Source organism: Diabrotica undecimpunctata, chromosome 5, assembly GCF_040954645.1.
Source record: "Diabrotica undecimpunctata isolate CICGRU chromosome 5, icDiaUnde3, whole genome shotgun sequence".
Lineage (NCBI taxonomy): Eukaryota > Metazoa > Arthropoda > Insecta > Coleoptera > Chrysomelidae > Diabrotica > Diabrotica undecimpunctata.
In genome coordinates, this window is record NC_092807.1 from 143,863,460 (window position 1) to 143,877,817 (window position 14,358).

At 32.7% G+C, this 14,358-nt stretch overlaps 1 non-coding gene across 1 annotated transcript; it reads right to left on the bottom strand.

Annotated features, from left to right (window-relative positions):
• Positions 1-2,493: 2,493 nt before the first annotated feature.
• Positions 2,494-2,565, bottom strand: TRNAQ-UUG (transfer RNA glutamine (anticodon UUG)). Its single transcript has one exon. It is a non-coding gene; the product is annotated as a tRNA-Gln (tRNA).
• Between the last annotated feature and the right edge of the window lie 11,793 nt (positions 2,566-14,358).

The following is a 14,358-nucleotide window of genomic DNA, read 5'->3' on the forward strand; positions in this document are numbered from 1 at the left end:
TCATTGATTGTGGTGCCAAGGTATTTAAAAGTTTTCACGCGTTTTATGCGATCGTCACCCAAGCATATTATCGGATATTCTGGAGGGTTTCTGCTAATGACCATATATTTTGTTTTCAAAATGTTGATTTTGAGGCCATATTTTTTACCTATGCTATTCACCCTATCAAGTAATAACTGCTGATCTTCAAAATTATCAGTTATAATCACTGTGTCGTCCGCATAGCGTAGGTTGCTAATTGGTTTGCCGTTCACCTTAATGCCTAATTCCGTGTCTTCTAATGCTTCCGCAAATATATTTTCAACATATAAATTAAAAAGAATCGGAGAGAGTATGCAGCCTTGGCGGACGCCTTTCCGGATTTCAAATTCATCCGTATATTGGTCTTGATCAATCCTCACCTTTGCCATTTGGTTCCAGTATAGATTCTGAATAATTCTGATCTACTTCTGGTCAATGTTGGCCCTATGTAGTAGTTCCATCATGATATCATGTTTAACATTGTCAAATGCCTTCTCGTAGTCGATGAAGGTGAGGTAGAGATCTGTTCGTTGATCTAAACAGTTTTGTATTAAGGTGTTCAAACATAAAATTGCCTCTCTTGTTCCTAGTCCTCCCTTAAAACCGAATTGTGTTGACCCGCTAAGTTCTTCTAGTATCTTGTACATTCTTGAGTGTAATATCCTAAGGAAGAGTTTCAGCAAGTGACTCATTAAACTGATTAAGCGGTGTTCATTGCATTTTGTGGCACTAGCTGTTTTTGGGATCATCACAAAGGATGACTGCAGCCATTCTCGCGGAATGTAACCAGTATTTATAAATTCTATAGAACAGCTTTACCAAGATTTCGATATTCTCCTCGTCTATTAGTTTTATTGCTTCTATATTAATTTCATCTGGACCTGTTGCTTTATGCATCTTTGTGGTTCTAACTGCATATTCTATTTCACTTCACATTATTAATGGCCCTGATAAGTTTTCGGAAGGAAGTTTGCGCGTTGGTTGTGTTGGTCTTTCGTCATTAAAAAGTCTTTCTGCGTATTCTTTCCACGCCATTGCTATCTCCTCTTCTGACTCTATGTATTCGTTTCTGTCGTTGCGTATTCTTGTTCTGTGGTGGCTTTTGTGTATATTCGATATTTCTTTGATCTTCTTATGTAGTCCAAAACTATCTCCTTTTTCCTGCAATTGTTCTATTTCGTTGCACCTTTCCACCATCCAACGTTCTTTTGCTTTCTTAACCTTCTGGCGAATTTCTTTGTGTATCTGTTTGTATTTGTCTTGATTACGTTGTTGGTTATGTTGTCTTCGCTTTTCCATTAGATCCATAATTTCGTCCGTCATCCATTCGTTATGCTTTCTCTTTCTGATCTGTGTTTTAACTTCCCTGTTTACTGCCAGAATCGTTCCTTTAATATCATTGACTATCTCTTCGATATCATCATTTTGTTCTATTATTCGCATTCTTTCATTAATTTGATTTACATAACTCTTCTTAAGATTTTCGTCTCTCATCAGTTCTCTTGTATTTATAGGCGTGCTGGTGTTTGTATTTGTTCTCTTAATTTTTGCTAGTTTTAACCTCACATCTGCTATTAGCGAATTATGATCGGATGCAATATCAGCACCTGGATATGCTGCGATTCTTTTGATAGCGTTACGAAATCTTCTGTTTATTAAAACATAGTCAATTTGGTTTCTAATTATTCGATTTGGACGGTCTCCTGGTGATTTCCAAGTATATAACTTACGAGGCGGGAGCTGGAACCATGTGTTCATGGCGACAAAACCGTTCTCCTGGCAGAATTCACACAGCAGGTCGCCTCTTTCATTTCTAACTCCAAGGCCGTACTCTCCAATTGTGTCTTCATATCTTTCTTTACCCACCTTGGCGTTAAAGTTGCCCATTATTATGTTTATGTCCTCTTTCTTTGTTAGTCTTATTGCTTTTTCCAGATCTTTATAGAACTTAGTTATATGTCTTTATAGAACTTAGTATCTTTCTATGAAATCTGTTTATCGCAATTTTATTACGTCTGTGTCAAGTAATATCATCTAAACCTAGACGGACGGCCGTACCACAAAATAAGAAAGCCATTGTTATTTGTTCTGTGTCTGTACTGTCGTTGACAATCGTGTTTTTATTACTTCCTCCGTAACTCTCAAGTTATAATACCACAAAGGTGTACTGATTGTTCTTTATACGTTCGAATTGCATTCAAATCACGTAGAAATTTGATTGTACCTGATTTAAATGCAATTGAGCAAAATCACATAATAATGAGACTTCCATCATTTTCCCTTCAATTATTAGTATTTCAAACAGAAAATACAATAAAACGTTTATCGTTTGTTTTTGCAAAAGTACCTTTTACAAGATAAAAAATTGTTGACATGCAAAATAATTTTTTATTAAAACCAAAATGATTAATTGAAATTATCTTATTTTTGCAATATATTTATATATTTGTTACTAAAAAAACAAAAAGTGTTAGGTTCCACCGAGATTTGAACTCGGATCGCTGGATTCAAAGTCCAGAGTGCTAACCATTACACCATGGAACCGTGAAACTAAAATTTACTTAACCTGTTTGTGAAGATATACAGCATTTTTCTGGTAACTTAATAGGACCTAAAGTAATTACTTTTTAATGGGAATAAGCCACAATTGAAGTTGAAAATAAGTTTATTAACGTTTCAATTTCCAAAAACAAAATTTGTTTAAATTATTAATGTTTGTATTTTGAGAACGATTTCCGAAGCGGAAATTGAATTGACAATAAACTTATTTTAAACTTCAATTGTGGTTTATTACTTTAAGAAGCCACAAGAAAATAGCTTCATTCAGAGCAATATCAATAAGCCCTATTTAATAAATAAATCCTTCAGAAGGTAAAATAATTAAAATAAAAATGATAGAAAATATTAAAAGAGTTGAATGATGAATATGAGAATATATTTTAGTTCTTAATTTATTATCTAATTCATTAAGTATGATTATACCTATATGCGAGTTTTTTGTAGCTTCTATTGCCGTCTCTCACATCCCAGTTTTCATCTTTTGCGATCATAGCAGTCCTGGTTTGGTTGTTTAGGCCTCTTCTCTCCATGGCGTCCTTTGCATAATTTCTTCAGCAGCATTTTATTTCAATGGTTTTTTTGGTGGTTACATTTATTCCCATTTCTCTTCTGATTTTTTCGTTTCTCTCTTTATCTAGTCACTAGTCTGGATTTTCTACAACACCGTCTCCAATAGTGAATTACCATTGCATTTATACTGGATGTATTGCTTTTGTTCATCTTCTTGTTGTTTTTTTTTATCTTTCAAATCTCTGCACCATACGTATCTACCACTTTCTTCTATAATGGTTTTATACATGTACGAATTTTATTTTTTTATTTACTTGTCCACTCAATAGTTTAACTGACCCATTCTTTTCTCTCTGACTGAAGTTGTGAAGATGTGCGAAGCATAGTAGCAAAGAATATAGACGCATATGCGTCTACAGTCCATCTAATTTACAAACCGTTGCACGTCATTATCTACGTCAGAGATCGAAGTTGACATAGTTGCCAAAGTATAAAAAATTCCTGAATCCATTTTAAATCAAATAGGTCACATAATTATTGCAAAAGTGTACAACAACAGTATACAACAAAATAAATTAATATTTAATGTAAATAAATAGAAACAAAACAAGAGTTAAAAAATAATCTTGTTAAAAACAATTTGAGCTGCTTGTTTAAAAAACAACATAGTTTAATTAATAGTAAATAATAAAAACAAAACTAAAGTGTCAACACCGCAACTGTCAAATAAGTGTTACCAATTTATGCCAAAATTTCACCTTCGTTCGATTACAGTTACAGTGTGTTCCGAACAAATGTTCTTCATAAAAACGCTTTATAATGCATTTATACAAATTAATTGAAACATATTATTGTGTATTTCTTTAAGTTAACATTAATAGAAATCTTTAAATATTATTTCTACTTTCTACACGTATATAATAAAATAAATGTCTAGTGGCTGTAATGCCAGTGTACTCGGCATTACAGCCACTAGACTAGAATACGAAGTGATTCTAAAAAAGAACACACCCACCGTCTAAATATTTCGTGTTGGTATCATGTGACGTCACGGGCTATGACACCGATGACGTGCAACGGTATGTAAATTAGATGGACTGTATATTCTTTGATGTAATAGTCTAGTTTTAAAACCTTTTAAACCTATTAAAACACATATAATATTGCTAATTTCGTGTTTGCACAAGTAAGTAGAATTTTTGTAATGGAGTTTAAAAAGGTATTTTTTCTGTATATTTCATACCTGTTGTAATTTGCCTTTTAAAAGCTGCTAAGCTTTACTTTGTAATCTGTCCTTGAGCATTAAAAAGAAGGGCTAAAACTCAAAATGTGTTGGTAAGTGAACCAAAAGTATACACTTCTTTATTCATAAGGGAGATGGGAAATTAATCGGTAGTTTCTTTTAGGCAACAGGTTATTCGTTGGTGGATTAATTGTAACATTGCTCAAAGAATTGAAGACTTACTTAAAGCAATATGTTTTAGAGATGGAAAGTGGCAGCCGTAGCTCAGTAACTGTGTTACTGGCTTAACAAGCTGGAGGGCCCGGGTTCGAATCCTGGCACCGACAAAATTTTCAATTTCTAATTTAACTGAGCTGCCACCGTCTTCGGAGGGCACGTAAAGCCGTCGGTCCCGGCTACGAAAGTAGTCGTTAAGTCATGTTAGGGGCGCTTGCGCGACCTGAAAATCCTAACACTGGACCTTAGCCAGAAGGTTGCACGAACTTACTCACTTTAAAGATGGAAAACCGACTATTTAGCATGACGAAGAAAAACATTTGTGAAATGGCCTACTACGACCTTGCGGAGAGGAATGGTATTAAATACAGGTTTTCTAAAAACAAAACGTCAGCTGAAACGGCTTGATTTAGAGACTTTATAAAGAGATTTATTCTTTTAGAACTCCTGAAGCGACTTCAGCGGCTAGAGCGACAGGTTTTAATAAACAAGCAGTCGCTAAGTTTTTTCTCTTTTAGATGAAATACAAAATAAAAATAACATTAATCCTTTGAGAATATATAATATGTAGAATATAATATATAATATAAAATCAATAATTTATTAAAAAAAATAATAAAATATTTATCAAGTTAACTAAAAGTCACATTTTTGGTTAATGGTTATATATTGTGTATATTATTTCATTAGCCCATGTTTTGATATGAGCTTATGACAAAAGATAAAACCCATTTGTGTTGTGCGTATTCATATTTCACGGTAGATTTATTCTTAAAGGGAGATATTCACGATAACATGTGTTAAGGGCGGACTTGTAGACACGTATATCCTATATAAAATAGTTTTCACCCCTTGGCTGGTTCAACCCTTGGTGCATTATAATTTTTATTGGGTGGATTTTATTTATAGATTTGTTGTTATTGTTAAAATATACGATAATATTCAAATATTTAGCCATTTAGGATTTAAAATAGTCACAAATATTCTGGTGGTAGTTATATTAAATTCCGACGCTGAAAGAAATACAAAATATTTATTCGATTGATAAAAACGTTATGATGCCAAACTTTGGTGGAAGGTTCATGTTAAGAAAAGAGGAAAGAACTAAATATAAAATATAAAAAAGTTTATTGACTATAAAAGCTGGAACTAAAAGAAAGAAACTCCATCCTGTCGATTGATAATATGCTACTACTATACAAAACAATATTAAGACTGTTCTGAAGCTATTTTCTTGTGGCATGTTAAAGTAATTACTATTTAAATGGGAATAAGCCACAATTAAAGATTAAAGTCATTTTGAGAACGATTTCCGAAGTGGAAATTGAAACGTCAATAAACGTACTTTAACTTTTAATTGTAAATCCCATTTAAATAGTAATTAATAATAAGACTGTATAGACTTATGGAAGTTCTCTTTGGGGTGCGCTAAAAAAGCAATATAGCAATAAATTATGTTGACCTAGGCAGGAATGCGATGTATAAATTAAACAGTAAGGGTGCTAGCACAAATCCCTGTGGCAATCCATTGCTGAACTTTATTTGAACGCTTTCTAAATTGCTCATTGTAACAATGTCGGTGAGCATGGTATCGATGACTTTAGTTATTTATTAACACAAAATGGCACAGATTAGTTTGCAGATTAGATGGTATCGTATGTTGCTGATAGGCCAATGAAAGCAACGGATGTTTTTAGCTTTCTTTTAAAACCTGCTTCTATAAGTGTCTTTAGGGATAGTATCTCATCTGTGCAATTGCGGTTAGGTCTGAACGCTGCTTGCTCAACAGGTATCACTTCAAATATAATTCTACTAATTCTACTATAATAATATATATACAGCTCAGGAGTGCAATCGGTCTGTAATGTTAAGACTGAAGGTTCTTCTGGAACCATACGACCTCTGTTATTCGTATTTTCTTTTGGGATGTTATTTTCCATTGCATGTTAAACTCTGTTTATAATCTCTCCTATTTTTCTGCCCAGTTTTTCTTTGCAATCGAATTCTCTATGTATTTTCATTTCGTTAAGCTTTTATAGCTGGACCAGTTTGCGTCTTTCCATTTCCATGTTTTGACTGGTTCCACTTTGGATAGGTTTATTCTTGATGTCATGATTCGTGTAACTGGAATGTGGTCGGAGCTGGTTTCGAAATATATTCCCTCGTCCTCTATTATTATGCCTATCGTGATAAATAGGTCGATTGTTAAGTCATTTACTCTTAGATAAGGACTGATTCTTGTTGGTTCATCTGGCGCGAATAACATCTTGTCTCTATCCTCACAGTATATTAGAAGTGTTTCTTCATCATATCTCGTGTCTATACACCCCCAAGCTACACATATATGATGTGCGTTGAAAGCGTAGACTTTAGTACAATGAGGCGGGTGAAGACATAGCTAGGCAGTACAGTGGCGTCATAATAAATTTCCAGATCTTGCTATCGTTCACATGAAAATAATTTTATCAAAAACTGAATACTACGAAATTAGTGAAACATTTGTTGTTTTTTTTTGATTTTTCAAAATCTTTTCTGATTTCTGGATATTTCAACACCTAGATGTTATTTGCAACAGGCGTAATAAACTGCAGAAGTTATAGAGGCGCAAACATAGACTTAGATTATTGCCTAGTGATCTCAACATTGAGGGCTAGAATTTCAAACACCAGTGAAGAAAATAAAATGGATACAAAAAAATTAAATGTGCAAAAATTGAGAGATGCGACAATTGCAGAACGGTACTCGGAAAATATCATTAACAGGCTAAGGAATCAAAATGTAAATGAAGAAGGTCAGACAGATATAGGCTCCTACTGGAGCAGAATAAAGGAAGAAATTGAAGCAGCAGTCAAAGATGAAATAGGAACAGAAATTTGTACCCGTAAAAATCATTGGTTTGACAATAAATGCTATAGTGCAACAAAAAAAATAAAACCTACAGAAAAATGCTTACGCGATGCTTAACTAGAACATCTGTAGAAAATTACCAGACAAGAAGAAGAGATGAAAAGAAAACACAAACGAAAAAAACGAAACCATTAAATAAGGAACTTGAATACATAGAAAACCTCAACAGAGAGAAAGAATTCAGAGCATTCTATAAGAAAGTTAACATCAGCAGAAAAGAATTCAAGGCAACCACAAGACAATGCAGAAGCCAGAATGGCGACCATTAACAACAAGGAAAGATGTATTCAATAGATGGGTGGAATACTTTAACCAGACACTTAATATAAAGGAAGAAGAAGAAAACCTGGAAGACGAAAGAGATGAGGTAAAGGAAGTAGAGGAGAGGAAAGAGGAACCACCAACGATTCTTGAAGTTAAAGGTGCAGTTAAAAAACTAGCCAGAAACAAATCACTCGGAATAGATAATCTCCCAGCTGAACTATATAAAGAAGGTAGCCATGATACCATAATGTCATTACAGCAGCTTATAAAAGGAATATGGACCCATAAATCCCTCCCCAATGATTGAAATATTGAAATACTTTGCACCATACACAAAAAAGGGAGATATCTTTAAATGCTCTAATCACAGAGGAATTACGCTTCTAAATGCAGCGTATAAAATATTTTCCACAGTACTATGTCATCATGTCACCGTATGGCACCATATGCAGAACGAATAGTAGGAAACTACTAGGCTGGTTTCAGAGGTGGTAAATCGACAATTCATCAGATTGCAAACCTGAAACAAATTTTGGAAAAAACACTGGAATATGGCATGATACTTCTCACATATTTATAGACTACAAAGCAGCCTACGACTCTGTGCATAGAAGAGAAATGTTCAAAATCAATGAAAGAGGTAGGAATACCAAATCAGTTAGTAAATTTAACAAAAATAACTTTTTAAAAAGTTGAATGTAGAGTACGAATTCAGGGAAAACTGTATGAACCTTTTAAATAACACAATTGTGAAAACCTTTGTCAGGTCTGTAAAACGGTCAGGTCGGTCAGGTCGGTTTTTTGTACCCGATATCCTTTTCTGTGATTTGTCTTAGTACAAATACGGCATCTACACAGGATCTTCCGGATCTGAATCCTTGTTGTTTATCTGATAAAGTTGTTAGTTTATTGATTTTGTTGGTTAGTACTTTTGTGGTAAGCCTAAGTGCGGTGTTTAGTAGATTTATACCTCTATAATTGTTGGGCTCTTCTTTATCTCCTTTTTTAGACATTGGTATCATTAGGCTGTTTCTCCATCATGATAAGAGGTATTGATACCACATATTCAAGCTCTTCAAAGCTAGTTTAGCAGGGGGTGTCGTACTGGAAAGTTGGCAAAACGTAAAAGTCCTACTCCCAAAAGCCAAGCCAAATATCTTTTTGTATCATTTTAATAATAGCTTTCCATTAACAAGGACAAAAATCAAAACAACTAAAAATAAATGGATTAATAGTGAAGTTCGAAGGTCTAGTTTTGAATTAAGAAATTTACACGCTTTATCAAGGGCAGTACCAATTCTTAGAGATTTTTATCAACAACAAAGGAAAAAACATAGAAAACTTTTGACCAAAACAAGAAAAGATTATTACCAGAAAATCATTACTTCGTCTGATAATCCCAATAAAATCACGTGGAAAATTGTCAATGATTTTTCAAAAAGTGCTAATAACAATGCTAATACTTTTTTAATGTATGATGACAATAATATAATAACAGATCCCCAAGAGGTGGCATGCACTTTTAACACATTTTTTAAAAATGCACCCATTGATATCGTGTCGAAAATTCCAGGTAATACAGTAGACAAAGACAGTCAGTCAATTATTATAGATCATGAAAATTTCTTTCAATTGTACCCATTTACTGGACAGGAACTGATCGAACTCTTGCAAAGTAAACTTAAAAACAAATCCTCTAGTGGTTTTGACGAGATACCTGCATTTTTGGTAAAAAAAGTTTTACCTTTTATAATCAATCCTTTAACTTATCTCACCAATTTGTCTTTTTGCAATGGGGATTTTCCTAATTACTTAAAGACAGGCAAAGTAGTTCCCATTTTTAAAAAAGGAGATCCAAAACTGGTCAGCAATTATAGGTCACAAATAACACAAACATTTCACAAAGGTATGTCACAAATCACAACCACCGGTTCAATATATAATAAATCAGTGCAAATTCTGGCCTATGCTGATGGTATCAATATTGTTGGGAGAACGGAAATCGCTGTACGAGGGGCGTATGTAACATTAAAAGCATCAGCTACAAAAATTGGTTTAATAATAAACACCAACAAAGCGAAGTATATGAAAATAAGCACGCAACCACAAATCCCACGGCCACTTGTTATAGAAAACGACGTCATCGAAGCAGTGAACGAATTTGTATACCTGTGAGCGCTCCTTAACACTGAAAATAATACTACCGCACAGATAAACTGCAGACTTTGCATGGCTACCAGAAGTTATTTTGGGCTCAATCTCCTCCTTAAATCAACAATTATATCGAGAAATACAAAAATAAAACTCTACAACACAATAATACGCGCAGTCCTAACATATGGTCCTGGACTCTAACAAAAAATAATGAAAACATGTTAGGATGTTTCGAAAGAAAATTACTAAGGCGAATCTATGGAGCAGTGAATGACAATGGAGTGTAGAGAAGACGATACAAGGTTCCTTGATAACATGGATGAACACATGAGAAATATGGGAATACGTGCTTGGCGGAGAAAGGCGATGGATAGGGACGACTGGAGAAAAATCCTTGAGGAGGCTAATATATATGATATATGATGATAATAATGATGATATTATTGTGCAAATATAAAAAATATAAATAAATTTTATTTAAAAAAATATTAAACGATTAAAACTGGCACAATTTTTTTTAAACTTGGTTGGGTGCATTATGAACAAATTAGTAATCAATAAATACAATAGAATTATTGTTGTATTCGGTAATAAGTGGTTATAATTAAACCAATAATTAGGAGTGATATGGTTATATACCGTCAAAAATACTTTCACATATTAAAAAATACTTTTCTGGCTGTCCAGAAAGCTTTACATCTAACGGCTTTTTGTTTAACCTTTTCATTTAACACAACTAAAACTTTTATTTTCTTATTTTATGTTTTTTCTTTAGTTTTAATCAGATAAAAAATTTCATATCGTCAGGAAAAACGTGTGTATTCTTTATAACACAATTTATATTGTGTAATGTGTGCTATTTCACTCCTTACACGGATAATCTTCGGTATATCGTAGTTTTTATGAGCAGGAAAATATTTAATAAAACGAGGGCATTGCATGCGATAGCCCGACCAATATATCAATCTGCAAGAAGAGTAGGTAGAGGAGCATCAAGAACCAACTTGATCCAGAGATGCATACAGGGATTTCGAGGATTTTCCGTAATCCTTATCTAAGTGAGCCGGGCACGACTCGTGCCTTAGCAGTGCACTTCACTATTTATTGACACATGTATCGTAGAGGGCTTAGCAAATAACATATACAACCTTAGGCCTCAGCAAACATACATTATCGACGTGCAAGATAGATACCGAGCTAGTAGCATTTAATTACATGTTACAACAAAAATAAGGTAGCTATAATTATAATAGAGGTAAACAATATGTATCAAAGCAAAATAAAATTAAAGTAGGTGTCAAATTATTTAAGATCAATATTTTCGTAAGAAAATATTAAAATATATTATGTAATCTAATGTTCATCAGTTCATCAACTGATGTTCAAATCTTGTGAATTAAATCAAAACCAATATCAATTTGGGAACTATGAAATCACTAATATTCCGGTGAAGGTTTTGAATTTTTTCATACAGTTTATTTGATTTAACTTGATATAGATTTACTCAGATAACGAAAGTAAAATTATATAATTATAAATTCAAATAAAATAATAATTTTAACATTAATTTTCCATTGCAAAATAAACGTATTATAAATGATCGTAAAAAATGGGTAAACACTGAAGTACGCTTATCTAGTAGTAACTTAAAAAACTTGCATGTTTTATCTAGATCCTGTCCGTGTCTTCGTGAATATTACAAGTTAGAAGAAAAGAAACACCAGAAACTTTTATGTTTGACAAAGAAAAATTATTACCAGAATAATATTTCATTATCAGATAATCCAACAAAAAGTACCTGGAGACTTTTTGCCGACGTGACTAATAATATTGACAATAATAGAAGGAAAAATATATGTCTAAAATCAGATGAAAATTGTGTAATAGAGGAATGCCCTATTGTTGCTAACATGTTCAATGTTTTCTTTAAGAATGCTCCAATTGAGGTACGTTCTAAAATTCCCAGTCATCAAAATAGTACTTTAAGGAAACCGCCTTATAATGAAAATGACAATTTTTTACAATTATGTCCTTACACTCTAAATGAGCTGAGTGAATTATTGATAAGAAAATTGAAATCTTCAAAATCGTGTGGATTTGATGAAATACCTCAATTTTTATTAAAAAAAGTAATTCCATTCATATTATTACCTTTAACATTTCTAATAAACTTGTCTTTTTGCAATGGTATTTTCCGGGATTATCTAAAGGTGGGAAAAGTCGTTCCTGTACATAAGAAAGGTGATCCAAAGAATATTAGTAATTATCGCCCAATAACTGTCCCTTCAGTGTTTTCAAAAATATTCGAATACTGTTATCTTAACAGATTAAACTCTTATTTATTGGAGAAAGGTATTGTTAGTAAATATCACCATGGCTTTCAGGCAGGTAAGTCTACAAATACAGCAGTTCATTCATTTTATGAGACTTTAACTAACTATATTGATGCGGATGAATGCCCTGTCGGGATTTTTTGTGATCTCAGTAGGGCATTTGACTGTGTCGATCATACGTTACTCATTAATAAGTTAGAAAATATTGGAATAAAAGATCTCTCTCTAAAATGGATAGAATCCTACCTATCAGAACGTCGTCAGTATGTCTCCTTAACAGATGTATCCCAACAATCAGTAAATATTTGCAAATCAGATTATATTTACATTCATATGGGTGTTCCACAAGGTTCTGTAATTGGCCCAATATTATTTCTTATTTACTTAAATGATATTGTCTCAATAAATTCTGCTGTACAGTTTACACTTTATGCAGATGATACTTCAATACTTATATCAGATAAATCACATATATCTCTTGAAAAGAAATGTAACGAACTTTTGTGTGATCTTAGTAATTGGTTTTCCTCGAATTACTTACATCTTAATGCGGATAAAACGCATGCTATTCATTTCCACAATAGACAGAAACATCTGTTAGATATCGAACTATCAATATATTCTAAACAAATTGAAAAAGTTCATTGCCTAAAGTTTTTGGGTTTGTATGTTGATGAATGTCTCAATTGGAAAAGGCAATGTGATGATATTATTTCCAAAATAAACTCATCATGCTACCTACTTCGAAACCTCATAGATATACTAAGTGAAAAACAGCTAATTATGCTGTATTATGCTCAGGTGGAGTCTCGTTTGCGGTATGGCATAGTATTTTGGGGTAGGTTTGTAAATTCGGTGAAGTCTTTCTGTCTCAAAAGAGAATAGTCCGTTGTATTGCTGGTATTTCTCGAATCACTAGCTGTAAGAGTTACTTTACTAGATATAAACTTTTAACTCTGCCGTGTTTATATATTTTTGAAGTTTGTGTTTTTATTCATTCAAATCTTGAGAAATTTAAAACTAATAGTCAAATTCACAATATAAATACAAGACAGAATCAAAAATTACATCTGCCTTTTTCTAAAGGAAATATGCATTACTCACCTGCAATAATAGGTCAAAGAATATATAATAAGTTACCCGAGCCAATAAAAAAATGTAAGAATATGAAAATATTTAAATTAACTTTAAAAGATTTTTTATTGCAGAATACGTTTTATTCTGTTGATGAATATTTTAGTAGTTGACATTATTTTAAGTATATACTAGTAATTTTACATTTTCTATTTGTGTTTGTCTTGTAATGTTAGGTTTAGCGTAATTTTAGATTTACATTTATATTTACTTACTTACTTACTTACTTACTTATTTTGTTTTCTAAACTGTGACTGATCCTATACAAATTGTATTTGTCAAAAGGGAAATAAAGTATTATTATTATTATTATTATAAAAGCCTCGACTTAATAACAGCACTATTCAATAAGATATATGACACAAGTAAAATCCCATTAGACTCGCTAAAATCAACATTCGTAACATTACCACAAAAATTCAATGCCCACACTGCGATGACTATCGAATATTAAGCATACTCGTGGCTGAAAGACCTGAGGAGAGCTCATCCACAAAAATCTTTCGTGCAGCAGTTTCCAAACCTACAATTACTATTTTGATCGCCAACCTTCGAAAGGAGACGGCACAATAAGAAGAAGAAGATTTACTAAATTGATTTTTAAAATTTTCGGAAACACTCTTTTTGCTCTCTCTCTCTTCCTCTCTTCCTCTCTTAACCGTCATACATCCAGAAATGGACATAGGCCTTCTTCATGAGTCTGCGTTACGTATATTCTCCAATCCTCTACTTTTTATGATTAATATCCATTTAGCAATTTTTATTCTCCATCTGTTATCCTCTTGTCTTGTAATATGTCCCCACAGACTCCTTTAACAATTCCCTCATTAGTACCTAAATTTATGGGCCGTATATTATTATCGGGAGAATATATCGATTAAAAACTCAAGATGGCTAATACTTTCTGGTTTTTTAATATATAAGCTAGTGTTACAAAAAGCAGTCCATCTCAGTCTTCTTCTTCTAAGTATTTCTTTTTTGTGTTATGTTTTATTTAAGTTTATAAATTTTCTTTTT